The following is an 18,338-nucleotide window of genomic DNA, read 5'->3' on the forward strand; positions in this document are numbered from 1 at the left end:
TGATGAAGCAGGTCCTTCAGGACATACTCCTCCACTGACTCTTCCTAAGTCTGAACTGCTAAAGGAGTTTGTTATCAGGGATGCACCAGTACCTTGGAGTGAAACTCCTGCAGGTCAGGAGTGGACTAAGGAATGGAACTCAGTTTCATGTGTTCCAAATGCTTTACATCTTGCTGAGCACTTGACTAAAGCTGATGAAATGTTACATTCTGATGATTTTAAAATCCAGCTTAGAGTCACTGCATTGAGTACTAAACATCTACAAGGTCTTCATTCCAACACTCATGCAGAGCTACACAAGATTCAGGAGAACTTTATTAAACAGAAACAAGTTTGGAAACTTGATAAGAAAAAGTTCTTCCAACCTACCATTGACAGGGTTGCTTATATTGAGAAAACTCAAGAGAAGCAACAAGCTCAGATTGATCAAATTCTGACAAATCAAGCTTCTCAGCAATCGCAACTTACTGAAATCCAGACCTCAGTGGAACTACTTATCTCTCTTTTATTACCTGCTGATGCCAAAAAGGGGGAGAAGGTAATTAAGTCCAAATGCAAAACCAACAAGTCACTGCAAGGAAAGGATGATGGAAAAGATGACCAAGGAAACTCTGGAATGGGTGGTGGTCATAGTCAAGGTAGAAGGTTTACATCAAGACAAGCTAGTCACAGAACAAGTTCTGATACTGGGAAAAGAATAAGTTCTGCTGCTGGTAAAAGGATAAGTTCTGATGAACTTCTAGATCTTGATGAGGAAATGTCAAGACAGTTATTTCTTCAAGAAAATCCAGGGATGGACTTGGAAAGTTTAAAGGAAGAAGAAGCCAGACTTAAATCAGAGAAAGTCACATCTAAATCTGAAGCTTCTGGTAAAAAGTTACTTCCAAAACCTAAAGGCATTGTGATCAAAGAAAGGATACATACTGAAGAAACTTTGGCTAGATCACAACCACAGATAGATCCAAGATCCAAGGGTAAAGAAAAGGTTGGTGAACCTATCAAGCCTTATGTACCTCCTGAGGAAGAAGAAATTACTGATGGAAAAGATAATCTTGCTCTGACTTCAAGAAAAGTTCTTAAAACAACCTCTGACATGGCTCAAGTTGTTCAGAGTCAAGAAATTGTAAGTTCTGATATTCAGAAGAAGCAAGTAACCTCTGACAGTGCTCAAGTTAACTTGATATCAGAAAATAAATCTAAAACACTCCTACCAGGATTCACTAAAGCAAAACAGACTCAATCTTTGAAGACTACTTCAAGTGGTTTTGAAGCAAGAGTAGTTACTGGAAAGGAAGCTAGAGATAAAACTGGATTGGGAAGTGCTGATGAAAGAAGAGTACACAACACTACCGATGATCCAACTTCCTTGAGTGAACCAGGTATTGGAGCAACTCCTGAGAGATTGAATCAACTAGAATCTGTACAGATGGTTTACCATACCTTCTTGAAAGAATACATCATGTTGTATTTCATGACAGATGGTAGGGTTTATCATATAAGACAAAATGCCATTCCATTGAAGTATTTTGAAGAATTGGAGCATGTATTATTCTTACTTCAAGTGGATGACAGAATAACAGAGACTGCTGCAAACTACTTAAAGGAACAGATTCAGAGACAGAAAAAACTTTATTCTGTTAAGTCTGACAGCAGATATGTTCCAAAGTACAGAAATCACAATGGTGATATTGTTGATATGAAGCCTAATACTGCACAGATCAGAACATATCTTGGTATTAAGGGGCTTGAATTCAATCTAGAGTCTAATAAAGCTTATGTCATAAGACTAGATCGGGAGTTGAGAAAAGCAAAGATTAATGATCTCAGAGCTGCAATATTTCAAACTGGTGAAGATACTGCAGAGCTTAAAGATGTCAAACGGAGAATGATTGATGAACTCAGATATGCTGAGAAATGTTTGTTGAAGAATTATCTCAGAACAACTCCTGACATCAGAGAGATCAGAAAATGATGAAGCCAAGTCGAAGATCTACAACTGCTTAAATTCTGATATTTATACAGATTGAAGTTGTTATCAGAAGTTGAATTGGTAAAAACTTTAAGGACTGTAAGTTGTAGTTATCTTGTCTATTTCTCATGCATTTGTACTTAATGTTTTTGACATCATCAAATATCTGTTAAACTTGTATATTTTGTTAATTTACAAGTTGGGGGAGATTGTTAGATATATTTGATAATGTCATGGCTAATATGTTTTATGTTTAGATTTCAGATCTTATTTGAACAGAACAAATCAGTACTTAACTGATCAGTACTTATACTGGAAGTCAGAACTTAAGGGATATCAGTACTTATGTTATCAGGAGATAGATATCAGAACTTAAGTGCTGAAGGACGATCAGATAAGGACAGTAGCTGATTAAAGTTAAGAAGATCAAGATAAACATAAGAAGAGATATGCATGAAGAAGGAATTCCGTGAAGAATGGAATACTTGGAATAGAAGATATCTGATTGATATATTTTAGGAAGCAGAATTATATTCCATATCAATTAGCGATTATCTTGTAACTGTGTAGTATATAAACACAGACATAGGGTTTACACTATAAGTGTTATCATTATCGAGAATATTATTTATTATAACCCTAGCAGCTCTCGTGATATTTTGTTCATCACTGAGAGATAACAGTTCCAGATTGTAACAGAGTTTATTGTTTAAATAAAGTTTGTTTTCTGTTACATAAGTTCTTGAAGTTTGATTTGATTGTAATAAACACTGTATTCACCCCCTCTACAGTGAAAGTGTGACCTAACAACATACAACAACCTTTCCATTATATATATACATCTTCGTCTTCTCCAAAACCCTTCTTACACCGGAGGCGCCGTGGGAGTCAAACCCCCTTCCGGTGTTGTTTTGCAGGTGCCCAACCAACATGTACACCTCATTTATACCCAGAAGGTTCAGGAACGGCGTCGGACGGAGCCGTCCACTCACCGGAGTTATCACTCCCTGTTTACCTTTTCATTTGTCTCTGGATCAACTCACTTCTTATCTTATCTTGACAATTATCCCAACCCCCCTTCGTTCCATTCTACAACAGGTCCATGAAATTTCTAACATAAATCTCAAGGCAAAACAAGGCTCTTAGTTTCAAACTATTTATGTCATAAAATAATGGTGCTGCAGATTAACTGCACCAGTAAATATGTTACGACAAAAGATTCCGGGACAAACAATTGATGTCCATATCATAGTTAACTTGCTAGCTTGGATAAAATAAAGGGAGGTGAAAACCAAAAAGACACCTGCCAAAATTGTGGGTTAAACATGGCACTGTCGATGCTAACTTATATTCAGAATATAATGCGCAGACACACACACGATCACCAATTCATCACCCCAAGACAAAATCATACTACTATTTAAATTTCAAATAATGTACGTGAAACCTTCAAAATATATTCATCACTGAAAAGGTGTAGCTACTATAACATGACATAAATACCTCAAGTGATGTAAACATTGGCAAATCAATCTGTTGTAGTGTAGCATCATGTGTGTGCATGTTTTAATAATTGACATAAAGCTACAGCACTATCGAGTATAGTCATTGTCAATATAGATGAAGTATATAACATGTAGCAAGGCACCTGTTACAGTATTATATGTTCGACTTCAGTCATTTAGCTTTGAACTAGCATCAGGCACACAAATAAATGCCTTCAGATACCAGATTATACAGTATTATTGTTGGTTTAGAAAGTTAAGACGAATAGAATAATAGTTCTTTCTTGCGACCAGGTCCCCAGGTAGCAATTGCGATATTGGGGGATTCGGCAATAATAAAATTTTAGAAACTCTGTTCATTGACTCTTAACTATCGTAGTGAAGGCTACACAAGGTTTAAGATTAGATCGGACCGAAGACCATATCACATACCAGTTATGTTCAGTCTTTCGAACAACCTGGACCAGAATCAGATCGATATGGACCGAAAACATGTGATGCCTATACAAGGTTAAAGATTAGATCAGACCGAAGACCATGACACATACCGGTTATGTTCAGTCCTGGGAACGATCTGGATCACAATTGGAACGATAAGGACCAAAAACATCAAGTGATCGTCTGCATGATTGCTAACAGCTTCCTTCATCAAAAATACATGTTCTAAAATATTAGAATCAACCATCCCATCAATCTGAATATAAATTTCTAGTTTGTTGCACGCATATAATCTTTTCATTTATCATTAGATTTATAATTCAGAATAAGTTTAAAGCATTATTTATGAGTTTCGGTTGATTCTTGCCCTTGGTGACTGGTGATAGGCTATTTCCCTTGCTTTATAATACATTGTTTAAGATTGCTCCCTATTTTTCCTTTCCCTGTTCCTGTAAATTGGTAGTAAAACGTATGGCTCTAGATCAGAAAATTACAATCACTTTTGTGGTTTCCATCCCATTCCATGTCCAAGCCAACTCAGATCCGTCAAACTCATAAAAGGTCATAAGAATTAAGAAAGAATGCAATAATGAAATTAGATAACATAGAAAGTTTTGAAATTATGGACCACCATCATCTTCAGAATTGAAGAGGGTAAAAGTTTGACACTAAAACAACCATTCATATAAGAATAGCTACCTAAGAAACTAACATTTAGTTCTTTCAGATAATCAGATCTCTTTTCATGTAAGAAACATACAGCTGGGAAAAGGATGCTATTCATATCTGTGCAATTATAAACAGAACTAGTATGTAAAAAAAAAGCAACTGTTTACCGATTTCCATAACTACACACACATAAACAAGTCTATTATTGCTGAAAGGGGAAAATAAAAAAAAAAAATCCGCATCTGGACTTCATATATATCTAAGATTTTACCGACCATAGACAAAAACCCGTTTTACACCGGTCTTGTGCTCAATATAATTGATTAAAAAATTATGGTTGGAAAATGGTGAGAGATGGTAGAGTATCCGGTGCAAAGAGCTCCCTATCAATAGTCCAGAGAAGGTAGCAATTCCCATCTTTTTAACAAATCATAAACTTACAACGGCATTTACCACTTATTTTACCTATTTCCATCTAAAGCTATTCATCCCTTAGCATCACTACAACATAATTGACAACAAATATAGCAATGAAATAATGGGCATGAACCTTGACTAGTTGACTGTTTCTATTGTTTTTCCAATTATTACTTAAAACATACTTTCTTTTCTAAGTTACAGAACTCATAAGCATATGATCATGGATTTTCGATATCTGAAACAAAAGAATTTTGCTCGGATAGAGAGGTAGAACAGGCAAAATAAATATAGGAATAGCTTTGTACAACAACTCAGTTAATATTCTGTACAAAAGAAATGCTAGGTAAATACAGAGTAACGACAAAATTATGGAAAAAGAGGAATTAAAATTATACCTGCCTGCAACTTTAAGAAGTCTTTCATCTCATAGTTCCAATACAGCATAGTCATTCTTATCAACTTCTACCATCAACAATGAACCCACCCCTCGTCCAACCTGGCCCATCATGTCCTCTACCCTTCGGTACTGCTACAACTCCCTTTCCTCGTCCTTGGACTACAATATCCTTCCTTTACCATCAACTTGAGCTGGTTGATGCTCACTATTCATGACTAGCATTCACAGCATTTCCTTGATTAGACAGGTTGTCGGGGGTCCAATAGATAATCCCAGGGAACTAGGAACTGATACTGTAACAGGAGCTGTTGTGCTCTGTACAGCCCTCCAGCATTAAAATATTATTAAACAATACTTACTGTATTTTGATTGTATTCGCACAATGATCCATATCTAAGCAACAGAAAAAGTCAAAAACTGAGTAATCAGAATGTCTCAAATCTTTTGAGAGTAAATGTTAATTCAGTTTGAAAACACATTCAAATAATAAGACAATAAGGTATACTTATTCTATGCCCAGGTAACTACAGACTTTCAGCAACTAGTAGAGTCATAGGATTCACAACAGTGTATGCATATAATATATATTACAAGAACTGTTACTGATTAATGCATTCTGACAGTGCAGTAATGCAAATTCCCTAACCAATCAGGTAAGCAACTAGTCAACTACATAAGTTATCTAATCCATATGTAGATAATTCATGGCAGTGCTGATATTATTTATCAATTTTATGCAGTACTAATAGAATACATGCAAACACACACATCATCATCAGCATAAAATGGTGTCATTATTATACCAATCGTCACCTGGCTAGAAACATCGGGACTTGAATAAAAGATAGCGTAGCTAGATGCATTTTGATTAAAGGGTTGAAGGAAGTTAGTAGATTTGTATGAGAATCAAATAAATCAAATATGTTTACATTCGTTTCAGATTTGTAGATTTATACTACTAAGTTGATAAACATTTAAGAAAAATAAAGCTTCTCTTAAGAGTTGATAAGTCAAATGATTAAAAGAAGTTGCAGAACTGTTCTGAAGGTTCATTAACAGTAGTATAACATCTGTACCAGCACATTAAACAATAGGAAAGCTAGAGTTCGTCACTAATATAGTTTCATCATTATAAAATTCAGTGTTTTGCAACACTTGCAAGTAAATAATATAGTTTCATCGTAATAACATTAAGTGTTTCGAAACATTTGCAAAGAGAACTTTCTGGGTGTAGAATTTTGGATTTTACCTTAGTTTTCACATGCTAACAACAATCTATATACGAAACAATGTCATATGCAAGAACTATTTAAGTACTCAAATTAGAGGCAAAGGTAAAACATTTCTTCGAATTCAAAGCCACTTGTTTTCTTCTAGTTCTAGTTTTTTGAACTAAGCATTGTTGCTTTCTTAAAACCTATGAAGGTTAACTAGGTCACTGAAAAAACTACTAATTTTAGCATACTTAATAAATCAGAGCTTCAAAATTAACTCTAGTCTACATTTTAATTACATACTAGACGATCAAGTCATCATAAAGCTTCAGGTTTATTGCTTCCTCATCTTTCACGTAAGTCAATGCATCTTTCCACACCTAGATGATATAACAACTTTTATCAGGTGAATGAGTGAGACACATACTACAAGGCATACATAGTTTGGGACAATCTCTCGTTGTAATGAATATATTACACCATGACAAACATATGAAATTATATGCCTTATTGCGACAAAAATCTAATTAATATTTCAAGTACTGACACTGTATCAATTTCTAGAGTACTCGATTCTTTCACTTTTATTTTGATTAATTTGATATCAACAATTATATATATATATATATATGTTATTTCTACTACTTTTTGAAAAGCTTTACATATTTGTATATTGTAATTGCGCAACCAAGAATAAATTATACTCCAAAAAAGGAAATGAATAGAACTTTTACTATTTTTGGTAAGTTTTGAAATGTATAGAAATGAATGGGACATCCCAAAAAGGAAAGTGTATAGAATGAATGGGACAAAGGGAGTATATTACAATAACTGTTACTGATTAGTGCTTTCTGACACTGCAGTAGTACAAATTTCTTAACCAATCAGGTAAGCAACTGCATAAATTATCTAGTCCATGTGTAGACAATTCACAGCATTGCTGCTATAATATATCAATTTTATGCAGTACTGATAGCATATATGCATCCACACACTTCATCAGCAGCAGCATAAAATGGTGTCATTATGATGCCAGTCGTCACCTAGCTAGAAACATCGGGACTTGAGGAAAGCGAATAGCGATAGAGTAGCTAGACACATTTTGGCAGATTTTTCTAAAAGGGTTGAAGGAAGTTAGTAGATTTGTAAGAGAATCAAATATACTTGCGTTCGTTTCAGATTTGTAGACTTATACTAATAAGTTTTGCTTGTCTTTCCTATAAACATTAATTCATTTTTAGCAAGATAATGTTGTATGTTATTATTAAATATACTTATTTGCTTAATTTATTATTGTACATATAATTAATTATAATTAATATGAATTTATATGCCTGATTGCGACGAAAATCTAATTAATATTTCAAGTACTAATACTGTATCAATTTTTAGATTACTTGATTAATTTCACTCTCATTTTGATTAATTCAATATCAACAATTATAGATATGTTATTTCTACTACTTTCTGAAAAGCTTTACATACTTGTATATTGTAATTGCGCAACCCAAAGAATAAAATATACAAAATAATAGACTTAATTGCAAATTGGTGGTTTGTGATATAATTTTTTTGCACGTAAGTCACTAAATACTAAAAGTGATCATATCCTTCAATTCGTCCGTTTAATACTAACAGAACTAAGGGTATTACAGTCAATATGTATTTAAACAACTGTATAATCTATATATAATGCCTTAAATTCCATAACCCATTCCTTACCAGAAATTGTTCAAAAAAAGACCCTAATTGATGGCAGCATCTAATATCATTATTGCTGTACCAGGAAGAGTTGAAATCTCAAGCATTTCTAAAAATAGCATAGTTTACAATTCACCAAGAAACCAAACTACTGCTTGGATATACCCACAAAAAAAACTCTTTCAGTAGGATCAAGGAGGATTTCGTTAGTAAATAAGACTAAAATAGAAGGGTAAAACATTCATTTTACTATCATCTTCTTCCCCAATCTCCTACCCACCATTGGTAAACCTTTTATGAAATTAAAAGTCAGAAATCTAATTCATTTCTTAATGAAATCAAATAATATCAGTGGCAACAAGATCATCTCATTCTCCTCTACAAAACGACATTGTTTAGAACTATTAAAGATTACTTCAAGAAATTGTTATATTTAGAGAAAGTATGAATAAAAATAAAGTTTAAGGTAGAAAAATATGCATCCATTTGACTCTAAATCTAGGCACCACATGAACTTGAAAGATGGAAGAAACATCGTTATTGGAATAATAGGTCTCATGTTGAATTTGGGAATGGTCTTCTTCAAGATCTAAAAGAAACTTGTGGTATCAAAGTTGAGTCCAAAAGTTACAATCCCAGTGAAAAATACTCTAATAAATATGCATATCATGTCTTTGGACATTGGGAATGCCTTTGTAGGAACTAAGTTGCATGAGGAAATTCTTCATCCAAGGCTATCACAATAGTTTCTTCTAAAAATGGAATCTCTAGTCAAAGATTACTAAAGGTTTCCTTTCTTAATTTTTATTAATTGAAGATATCATTAACATGCTCTATCATTTGTTGTCTTTTTCTACATTTAACACTTCAAAATTTTAAATTACCATTGATTTCCGCTGAATTTGAAAGAATGAATGTAGGGAAATTCAATGCTAAAATATCTACTCAACAATATAATTTCGAATTGACCCTCATGGCATACTAAGCAATTAACGGAAATAGACAAAGTGTAAGAAAATTAATTTTTCAATATTACAAGTGGTATTCTACGAAGTGAAGTATTTTAAGTGACACCAATATGCGGTGACACCAATATGCGGGTAAGTGCACTTTACTCGTCAAATTATTTTGTAGTCCTAACATTATATCCGTGAGTTGTTGGACAAAAGTTTGAATTCAACTAAATCATAGTCAATTTAAGAGAATCCTGAAAATTTCAGGTTGGGCGAACTTTTACCATAGGATTCAATACTTTAAGCTACTTAACTAGTACTACTAAAGAGTGCAAAATGGAGCTTGCCAAATAATCGCACCACAGTTTTAAATTCAAAATACAAATTCTTCCAATAAAAATTGAATAAACTGTCAACTAGCACCTACTTCCTCAATAGAGTTGCTCATTCTAAATAGTCTTAAACCACAATTAATATTGAATTCACGTAACTGCATACGTATATGTTTAGTGTTATCAGAGAGAGAGAGAGGGGGAGAGAGAGAGAGATGAACCTTCTGGGAGCCTGTAGGCGGAGCACTGCAATTCACCCTGTTTTTTTGAGGGCACTGCTATTCACATTGTTAATTCGAAAAAATGACAAAAGTAGCCGATTTTTTAAAAAATTTAACAAAAATAGCGATTTTGAAAAAAGTGGCTAATTTTGGCCGATTGAATACTCCACTGTCAGTTGGGTATCCCAATTTGTACAAGATACTCAAGTGATAGTTGTGTATTTCATATATGAGATACTCCACTGACAGTTGGGTATCTTGTATAAAGTGGATACTCCACTGACAGTTGGGTATCCAATCGGGTAAAGTTGACTAACTTTTCAGAAATGGGTTATTTTTGTCAATTTTGTGTAAAAATAGGCTAAATTTGTTCTTAGTTAATTCTAACTGGCTTAAATTCAGTGGATTCGTAAATATTTAAATGATTCTAAAATTTTGTAGGAAGATGTGATAATAGATAGGATAGACTGTATTACGTGGTATAACAATTTAGTAATTTAGTAATTTTATTTTTAAGAATTATAATAAGAGATAATTATTGAAATAAAATATATTTAATTTTGATTATTATATTACACTATAGATATAGATTTAATATTTACTGAACTCTTTTTTAAGAGTATTTTTTTATCAGGGGCATTCTAATACTATAATTTAAATTTAATAAATTTAGAAGCACTATAAATCTAATTATATATTTATGAGTAAATTATAGAGGGTTAACCGCATTTTACATCGATTTTCAAAACAATTGCTAATTTTTTGTTCCGCCTTTCAAAAAAATTGTTGCTGTCAACTCCCGTTAAGTTTTCACCGTTAAATAATATATTTAAAGCGTAAATTACATAATAATGGTTGTTCTTCGTACTTATTTTCAAAATAGTGGTTAAATTTTTATAAATTGTTAAAATCATTTTTCACATTTTAAAAAAATGGTTTCGTCAAATTGCTATCCGAACTCACATTTTTATCGTCACAAAAAATATATGATATCGCTAAATAAATGGGTACAAACACAACTTAAATAATTATCAGTTTTTTCACTTTTTCTAATTTAATCAAGTGCTCGAATTCTATGTTTTTTCAACCTCGTAACACAAAAATATGAATAAAAAATTAGAAAAAATACAGAGAAGAGTATCCACCCATTGAATTTTTTTTGAGTAAATTGCATAGGTATGGCTGAACTTTACCTGATTTTGCATTTTGGTTACCGAAATTTTAATTTTACTATATAGTGACCAAATATTAGTTTTATATTTCAAAAAGGTGGCTAAGGGGCACTTTTTTGAGAAAAAAATTCTTGAAATTTAAGCCACCAAAATGTAAGAACGGATAAAATTGAGCCATCATTTTGCAATTTACTAAAAAACTTATAACCAAACTGATAATGATTTGTTAATCGACAGGATCAATCTAGAAAAATTCTTTAAAACACTTCCTACGATGTAGCCATTATTTTAAAAATAAGTGTAAAGTAGGGTCACGAGTATGCAATTTACACTTTAAATATATTAGTTAACGGAAAGACTTAACGGAAGTGGACGACAACCATTTTTTTGAAACGCAGAAAAAAAGTTGTCCACTATATTAAAAATTTAAAAATTTGACCATTATTTTAAAATCGGTATACAGTGCGCCCAACAATTTGTAATTTACTCTATATTTATTTTAACGCCTGAAAATTTAAGCAGTTTGTATTAAGGAAGAAAAAAGCACAGGTCCACAATTTTCAATTGTTTTCCGATTTCAAAATCTCGTAAGTAAAGCATCATTTTCTCCTCCTCTTTCCTTTCTATCTATCTAGTATCTGTGTGTTGTTTGTATATATGTAATCTCTAATCAGTTGTGTGTATGTGTGTGTATATATATATTCTGTTTAGGTTTAATTGCTTGGATAAAACTGATTAAAGAAGGTGCATGCAATTTTTTTTTTGTCTTGTGTTGCATTTTGTGTGATTTACTTTTTTAATGTGGACTAAAATTTCTTCATTGTTAGCTTTAATTGTTTTTTACTAAAAATTAACGTACTAATTAAATAAAGCTTACTTTTACAATATATAATTGTATTTTAGTAGCAAGTATCAGTAAAGACTTTAGAGAATTGATGTAGTTACAATCGAACATGCTTTGTAAACTTCATTGGTGACCGAGGATTTTAAGGATGGCGCCGTGGTGTTAGAGGTGAAGGTCTTTGCTTTGACAACGAAGCTTCACTTGATTTTTTTATAGCGGGAGCATATTTATTTAGGGGGTGTATTCAATTGGGATTTTGAAGGATTTTTATGGATTTTTATGGATTTTAGAAATCATGGGGTATTCAATTTGGATTTGAGATAATCCTTTAAAATCCGAAGGTATTCAACAAGGATTGGAAAAAGTCTTTTAAAATCTTAGTGTATTCAATTTAGATTTAAAAAAATCAATCAAAATTTGGTGGTATTCAATTTGGATTTTAAAAAATCAATCAAAATCTGATGGTATTCAAAAGTCCATGGATTTTCTTTTATTTAAAAAAGTTGTGGATTTTGATGGATTTGCTAGTACATTTTTAATATCTTGAAATCTCTTCAAAATATATGAGATTTTTAAATCTGCAAGACTCTACAAGATTTTGGATCAACTCCGTCAAAATCCACGAAGAATTAAAATCAACGAAAATCTTTTAAAATCCATAGATTATTAATAATCCTTTAAAATCTGAAATGGATACACCCCCTTAATATGTAATTTTAGAAGTTGTTCAACAGTATAATTACAAATCTAAATTGACATACAAATATAAAGCTAATGTAAAAATTGCAGCCGGCAATAGTTTTCTTAAGTTTTAGTTGCCAAGCAGTTCTTTTAGTGCTTCATATATATATTTTATCATAGTTCTTACAACCACAAAATTACACTTGAAGCCCCATTGTCGCCTAATTGATCACTCATGTATAATAGTATACATGATCATTCACTTGCATACATATTATGTATATTGTCTAATTATATACTCCCTCCATTTCATATTATGTTCCATATGCATATTATGTGTCTTGTTTTGACTATTATTTAGTGAAACTGACTACACTTTGACCGACAATTAAGACAAATTTATATGTTATTTTAAAATATTGAAAAATACATTTTGAAGATGATTAAATATATTTTCTAATGATACAAGTTTTGAATCATATTCAATTATAAATAGAGTATAATTTACGGTCAAAATATAAAAAAGTTGACTATAGACTAGTCAAAACAAGACACCTAATATGAGATGGAGGGAGTACATAGTATAGGATTATCTATCAAAGATCTATAAGACACTTCACAGATTATCTAGTATGCATTCACATACGTGCAATCTGATTTTAATTTACTACGTACATAGTTACAAAACATCTCGGTTTTTTTGCTAAATCACACAAAGCATCTTACAATTATTTTTATGTCAAATTATGTGGTAAAATAACACATCATCTTGTGTATTTTATTTATTTATTTTTTAGTATTAGATGGCTTTGGGTCTGGAAGTGAAAAGTAAAGGAAAATGAATTTGATATGAAATCTTAACATCGAAGGAGGGATATCACGTCAGCTCTCGCAGTCTCAACAGTTAACAGGAAGGCAAGCACATAATATTTTTTGCTAATAGCATTTCGTAGCCTTGCCAAATCTTTCAGTTTCTCTCTCATTTCTTTCGATATGAATCTGCCTTTCTTTCAGGTTTAGTGTTTAGATTTGTTTTTAAAGTGTTATTAATTAACTACATAATTGCAATATATTGCTATCTGCGAAGATTCATTGATTCATTGATTCACAAAACTGTATCGAGAAGAATGTCTTTACCTCCCTTTCCGCCAGGTATCATTGTTTGGACTTCCTTGGGAATTTCAATGGATGCTTGAGTGCTGCCAGTCTCTGGAGAAGAAAGTATTGGAACAGTGTCTGACCATATTAGCGAGACGGATGGCTCATGGTATTATGCAGTCCTGAAATTTTCTCCGCATTTTGAATCCTTATAAATCTAAATGTATAACGTCAGATGTCCATTAGATATTTTGATATTCCGTCTGTGTGTGTTTAATTAGTCTGTATAACTGTTGAATGTAACTAATTCTCCTTCTCCAGTCCTTGATAATAATTATGCTACAAGTTCTACATTCTTCCGATTTAAAAAGTAAATTAAATAAACATTTATATGCTATTTTTTTACACCTGTTTGGAATGAATTTTGTATATTTAGTTAATCATGACAATCATACAACTAACCGACATACCTCCTCCAAGAAGCAGTGCGTTTGACCAAATACGATTTCTGCGTCATCGGATGCTACCCTACCTCTTGAGTCTTGAAACACACACACACACAAAAACACACACAACACGTTAGATCTCATGTGCACTAACTTAAAAACTTCTTATTGAGTTTTTATAGGGATGTTATAGCTCGGGTCAATTCTAGCCTATATAAACAGGGTGAAGAGACCCGGGACATGTTAATTTCTGACTGATGTTGTGAAGCAGCACTGGCCACCTACTTAAGAATATAATCTTGATGTGAAAATGAGGTTCTTTGTTATATAATTGTATATTAATGATTTGAACTCGGTATATGTAGTCATATTTATATTTGCAGTGAAGCCTAATGTATCAGCAAAGACCCCTATTTTAAAAACTTATAAACGATGCTTTCCTGGGGACATAATAGGATATGCAGCATATTAAAATGAGTGAGGTGGCATAGTAAGTGGAAAAGTAGCAGAGAAACGGAGATAGGGAGTATCGAGAATATATATTGTAAACTGTCTGGGAACTGGAAGTTGAGGCTACTCGAAAGCCCTCTTATCAATTCCATCTATTTAATTTTGCTGTTTTCTTCTTATCATTTTTTTTTGTCAGGATTTTCTTCATCTTATCATTTGATTGTTTTATATTCTCATATACTAGATCCGCCATTGTTTAGTGTTAGAAGGTTGTCCATACTTATATTTAGTTTAATAGTTTCTAGAACCTGAATGTTCTAAGCTAAATTTTTAACTAGAATTGTGACACTGAAAGTGCCAATCAGAGGTTAGAGAGTATCTTAGAGACTATAGATTGTGTCAAAGAGCAAGGGTGGGGATAAATAGTATATAGGTGTCTTTGCATTTTTGTTGGATTTTGGTATTTACTACTCCCTCCGTCCCTTTCAATTGTTTACATTTTTTAGAGAGTGTCTGACACGTATTTTAAGGTGCATATAAAGTATAGTTCTGTAATTTTTTTTTACAATTTTGTTTTTCTGAATAAAAATTAAAACATTCAACTTTTATTCAGAATAAGAAAATTGTAAAAATAAGTTACATAACTATACTTTTTATGCACCTTAAAATGCGTGCCGGACACTTCCTCAGAAATGTAAACAATTGGAAGGGACTGAGGGAGTATAAGTTTATTTATTAAGGAGTCCTATTGTAGGAAATTATGTCCCTTAATTAACTAATGACTTCACGTATACTGATCCATTAAGTTTTAAGCATTTTTAATATTTTATCTATTATTATTAGTTGAAACCTTGGAAATCCTTACATTGATTTTGCATTTAACTAAGAGCTTACAGATACACGAGTTGATAAAATTGTTGTGTCAAGCAAGTTTTTTTTTTATTACTGATGGATGTAGGATTATATATCGTTTATCAGTCTGTATATTGTATATTCTTTAGCCTTTTCTCTTGATTTTCAGCTTTAAATTTCCTCCCCGTTGCAAATTAATTAAGTTGGCGTATTTCATTTATTATGTACTTTTAAAGGAATCGGTCCTGCAGGTACTACAATTAGAATCTAAATTGCTCAGGTACAGAAAAGGTTTAGTGAACGATTTCTAAAACCAGGATGGTGAAATTGGACCACAAGATTTTGTATCATCTCTGGTTTCATACTAAAAGTAGATTTATACTAACACTTATTTGGCCCATTTAATAATCATAAACATGAGAAAAAGATAAACCATAATAATTTACTTGTATAGAATTAGAAGAAACCAGAACATGATAGGATATAATAAGTCAGTGACCGTAAATATATTTGGATTCGTAGCCCACACCATTGTAGTCTGAATAAATAGTAATGCTTAAACATTGTGCATATAGAACAAGAGAAAACACTCTGGGCAATTAAAAGGAAGCTGGCTTTATAAGTTCAACATCAAGATCTAAAATCTCAACAACTTATTACATCTATAAATTACCTTTTCCAAAAAGCAAAATAGCATAAACACACTTTAGTGCAATAAATGTACTGTATAAGCTCTTCACACCATGGATAAGTTACATATAACAAGGGTACTCTTTATTGTTTATTATAACCATATTATTAAAAAAATTAAAGTTAAATGCAAAATAAGTAAAATCAAAATATTTAGAAAATAAGAGAATTTCCAAACTTGCTAAGAATTTCCAAACTTGCTAAACCTTTAACTTACTGTCCTGACATGTGTATGAAGCTCTGTGTAATGACGGTTTTTCCTCTGAGTATTGTCTGTGAGCTTTGCGATTAGGCATTAAATAACTGTTGATATACTACAGGCTTATAAAAATTTATTAATGATACCATGGCCTCAAATATGATGTTGGAATACATATTTAGCAAAAAACAATTGATGTTGTCTATCTTAAACCTCAAGGGCTTTACTAGGAATGAAAAAACTGTGTTCGTTACATATATATAATTTTTTAACAATCACAACGCAGGTAAGGAAGTTGGATACGGTGGCAGGTTGCACAATTCTTCTGTTATTCCTTGTTTATCTTAAATCATTTTTTGTTTAATTTAGATTTCTTAATAACCTTGTGGTCAATGGAATAAGTAGTACACTTGTACGTACATAGGTAGCATGTTTAAGAAATTAAGAGATATAAAGCATGCAAATATCACATTAAACTATGTTGGAACTATCTTGCTAGTTGGAGAAGATGTTTCCATATACATATTAAGATGTGGAAAATTTTAATATATACAATCTCAAGCCAGTTTTCTGTATATTTGCAGTGTATGTGTGCGTGTTTGTGTTTGTTATCCCTAGTTAGAGTCTTAGCTTTGCGTGTCTTCGCAGTATTATTTACTCATGACAGACCGACTTATTTTGGTTGCTTCTAATCTTATATACGAAGATTCCTAATTGATTTTTTTTATTGTGTTATGGTTTTGATATGACCAAATAAGTTATGTTTAGCTGCGTGTACCATTCAAGTTGTGTGCCAAAGTCAGAATTTTCCTTGTTAAGAATACGAAGAATGATATATAACTTCTGAGGTTCAATTTTACCAACATGCTTTTAGTCACGTTCACCAGACCTTCGGCACATAACTTGAACCTTCAGTAGAGCACATACAAGTTTAGATTTTAGCTCGGTGTACCATTCAAGTGGTGTGCCAAACTCAGGATTTGGTCAATGGTATCTGATAGAGGTGAGTAAACAGTTAGGCATTCTTCTCAAACTTTTTTATGTTTTAAGAAGATAAGTTAAAAAGTAAATTATTTATGGTTTGGTTATCAGATACAAACAGAAGTCACGAAACCATACCGCACTAGCACTAAGGTCAGAGGAACTGTAAGATGAACTCTGTTTGCCAGTCCATGCTGCTATGAACTATGAAGTGTACACATCGTTTTCCATTAAGTAGATGTCATGTTGATATATATTCTTGCACTGCAATCCCTGATTGGTTTTCTGTGATCTAATAATGGCTTGGGTAGGACATTACACCTATTTGTGCTTGAACATCATACATCACTACGCCCTGTGCCTTTTGGACTATCTTGCAATGGGTTGGGTCATGTCACCTGTTGTCTTTTAGCTAATCGTTTTCCATATTTTCATTTATGAAATTTCTTTCCTTCAAATTGTGGATCGACACCTTTACAGTTGCACGTGTGAGTTCAATTGTACTCTAGGACATGAACGTACCCTAACTTGACTTTGTACAGGATTGTCTCCAAATGCAACAGCCCGATTGACATCTTGGCGCAGCATAGCATAGACAACAAGATGTATCTATGGCATTTCATTCGTCTTATACATGAAGTTATATTTTCCTCTTTTAAGGAATTGACAGGCTTACGTTTCTTTTGAAGTGACTATTTGTTTTTTCCTACTGTAAATTCGTTTCTTTAGAGACATCTTAGTTCATTTGTTTCTCTGTTAAAATTATGAATCTTATTTTGTTGCTAAATGATATGTACGGAGTCCTGGCATTTCGCATAATCTCCAACTTTTTAGCATGTCTACTGGGGTATTATATTTGTTGTCCAATTAAAGGAATTTAGTCAACAACCCACCTCCAGAACATGACTTCCAAGTTGTAGCTTCTTAAATTCATGTATATGTTTATGATATTCTTTCTAAAAGATAAGGAATTTAGTCAACAATCGATCAGTAGAACTTACCTTTGTAGTACTGTTTGGCTGGAGTTGGTTAATTAAGTTGTGCTAGCAGAATATGGTATTTGTGGTTTTGGGTATCATAGGATTTAGATATAGACCTGCTGTGAT

The 18,338-nt window shown here is 32.4% G+C and overlaps 2 long non-coding RNA genes across 5 annotated transcripts; one reads left to right on the forward strand and one right to left on the reverse strand.

The window, feature by feature from the left end:
* Positions 1–3,648: 3,648 nt before the first annotated feature.
* Positions 3,649–10,092, reverse strand: LOC141717083 (uncharacterized). Of its 2 annotated transcripts, XR_012573521.1 has the most exons (4): positions 9,820–9,898; positions 6,916–6,992; positions 5,397–5,791; positions 3,649–4,117 (listed from the first exon to the last, which is right to left on the reverse strand). It is a non-coding gene; the product is annotated as an uncharacterized LOC141717083 (long non-coding RNA). The 2 variants fall into 2 exon arrangements; XR_012573520.1 differs by lacking the exon at positions 3,649–4,117 and having other exon boundaries at positions 5,136–5,791; positions 9,820–10,092.
* A 1,361-nt stretch (positions 10,093–11,453) lies between these two features.
* Positions 11,454–18,058, forward strand: LOC141720764 (uncharacterized). 3 transcript variants are annotated; one of them, XR_012574545.1, is made up of 4 exons: positions 11,454–11,578; positions 13,314–13,431; positions 13,669–13,783; positions 17,775–18,058. It is a non-coding gene; the product is annotated as an uncharacterized LOC141720764 (long non-coding RNA). The 3 variants fall into 3 exon arrangements; XR_012574543.1 differs by lacking the exon at positions 17,775–18,058 and having other exon boundaries at positions 13,669–14,019; XR_012574544.1 differs by lacking the exons at positions 11,454–11,578; positions 17,775–18,058 and adding an exon at positions 11,605–12,003 and having other exon boundaries at positions 13,669–14,019.
* The last annotated feature ends 280 nt before the right edge of the window (positions 18,059–18,338 follow it).

Source organism: Apium graveolens, chromosome 4, assembly GCF_009905375.1.
Source record: "Apium graveolens cultivar Ventura chromosome 4, ASM990537v1, whole genome shotgun sequence".
Classification (NCBI taxonomy): Eukaryota; Viridiplantae; Streptophyta; class Magnoliopsida; order Apiales; family Apiaceae; genus Apium; species Apium graveolens.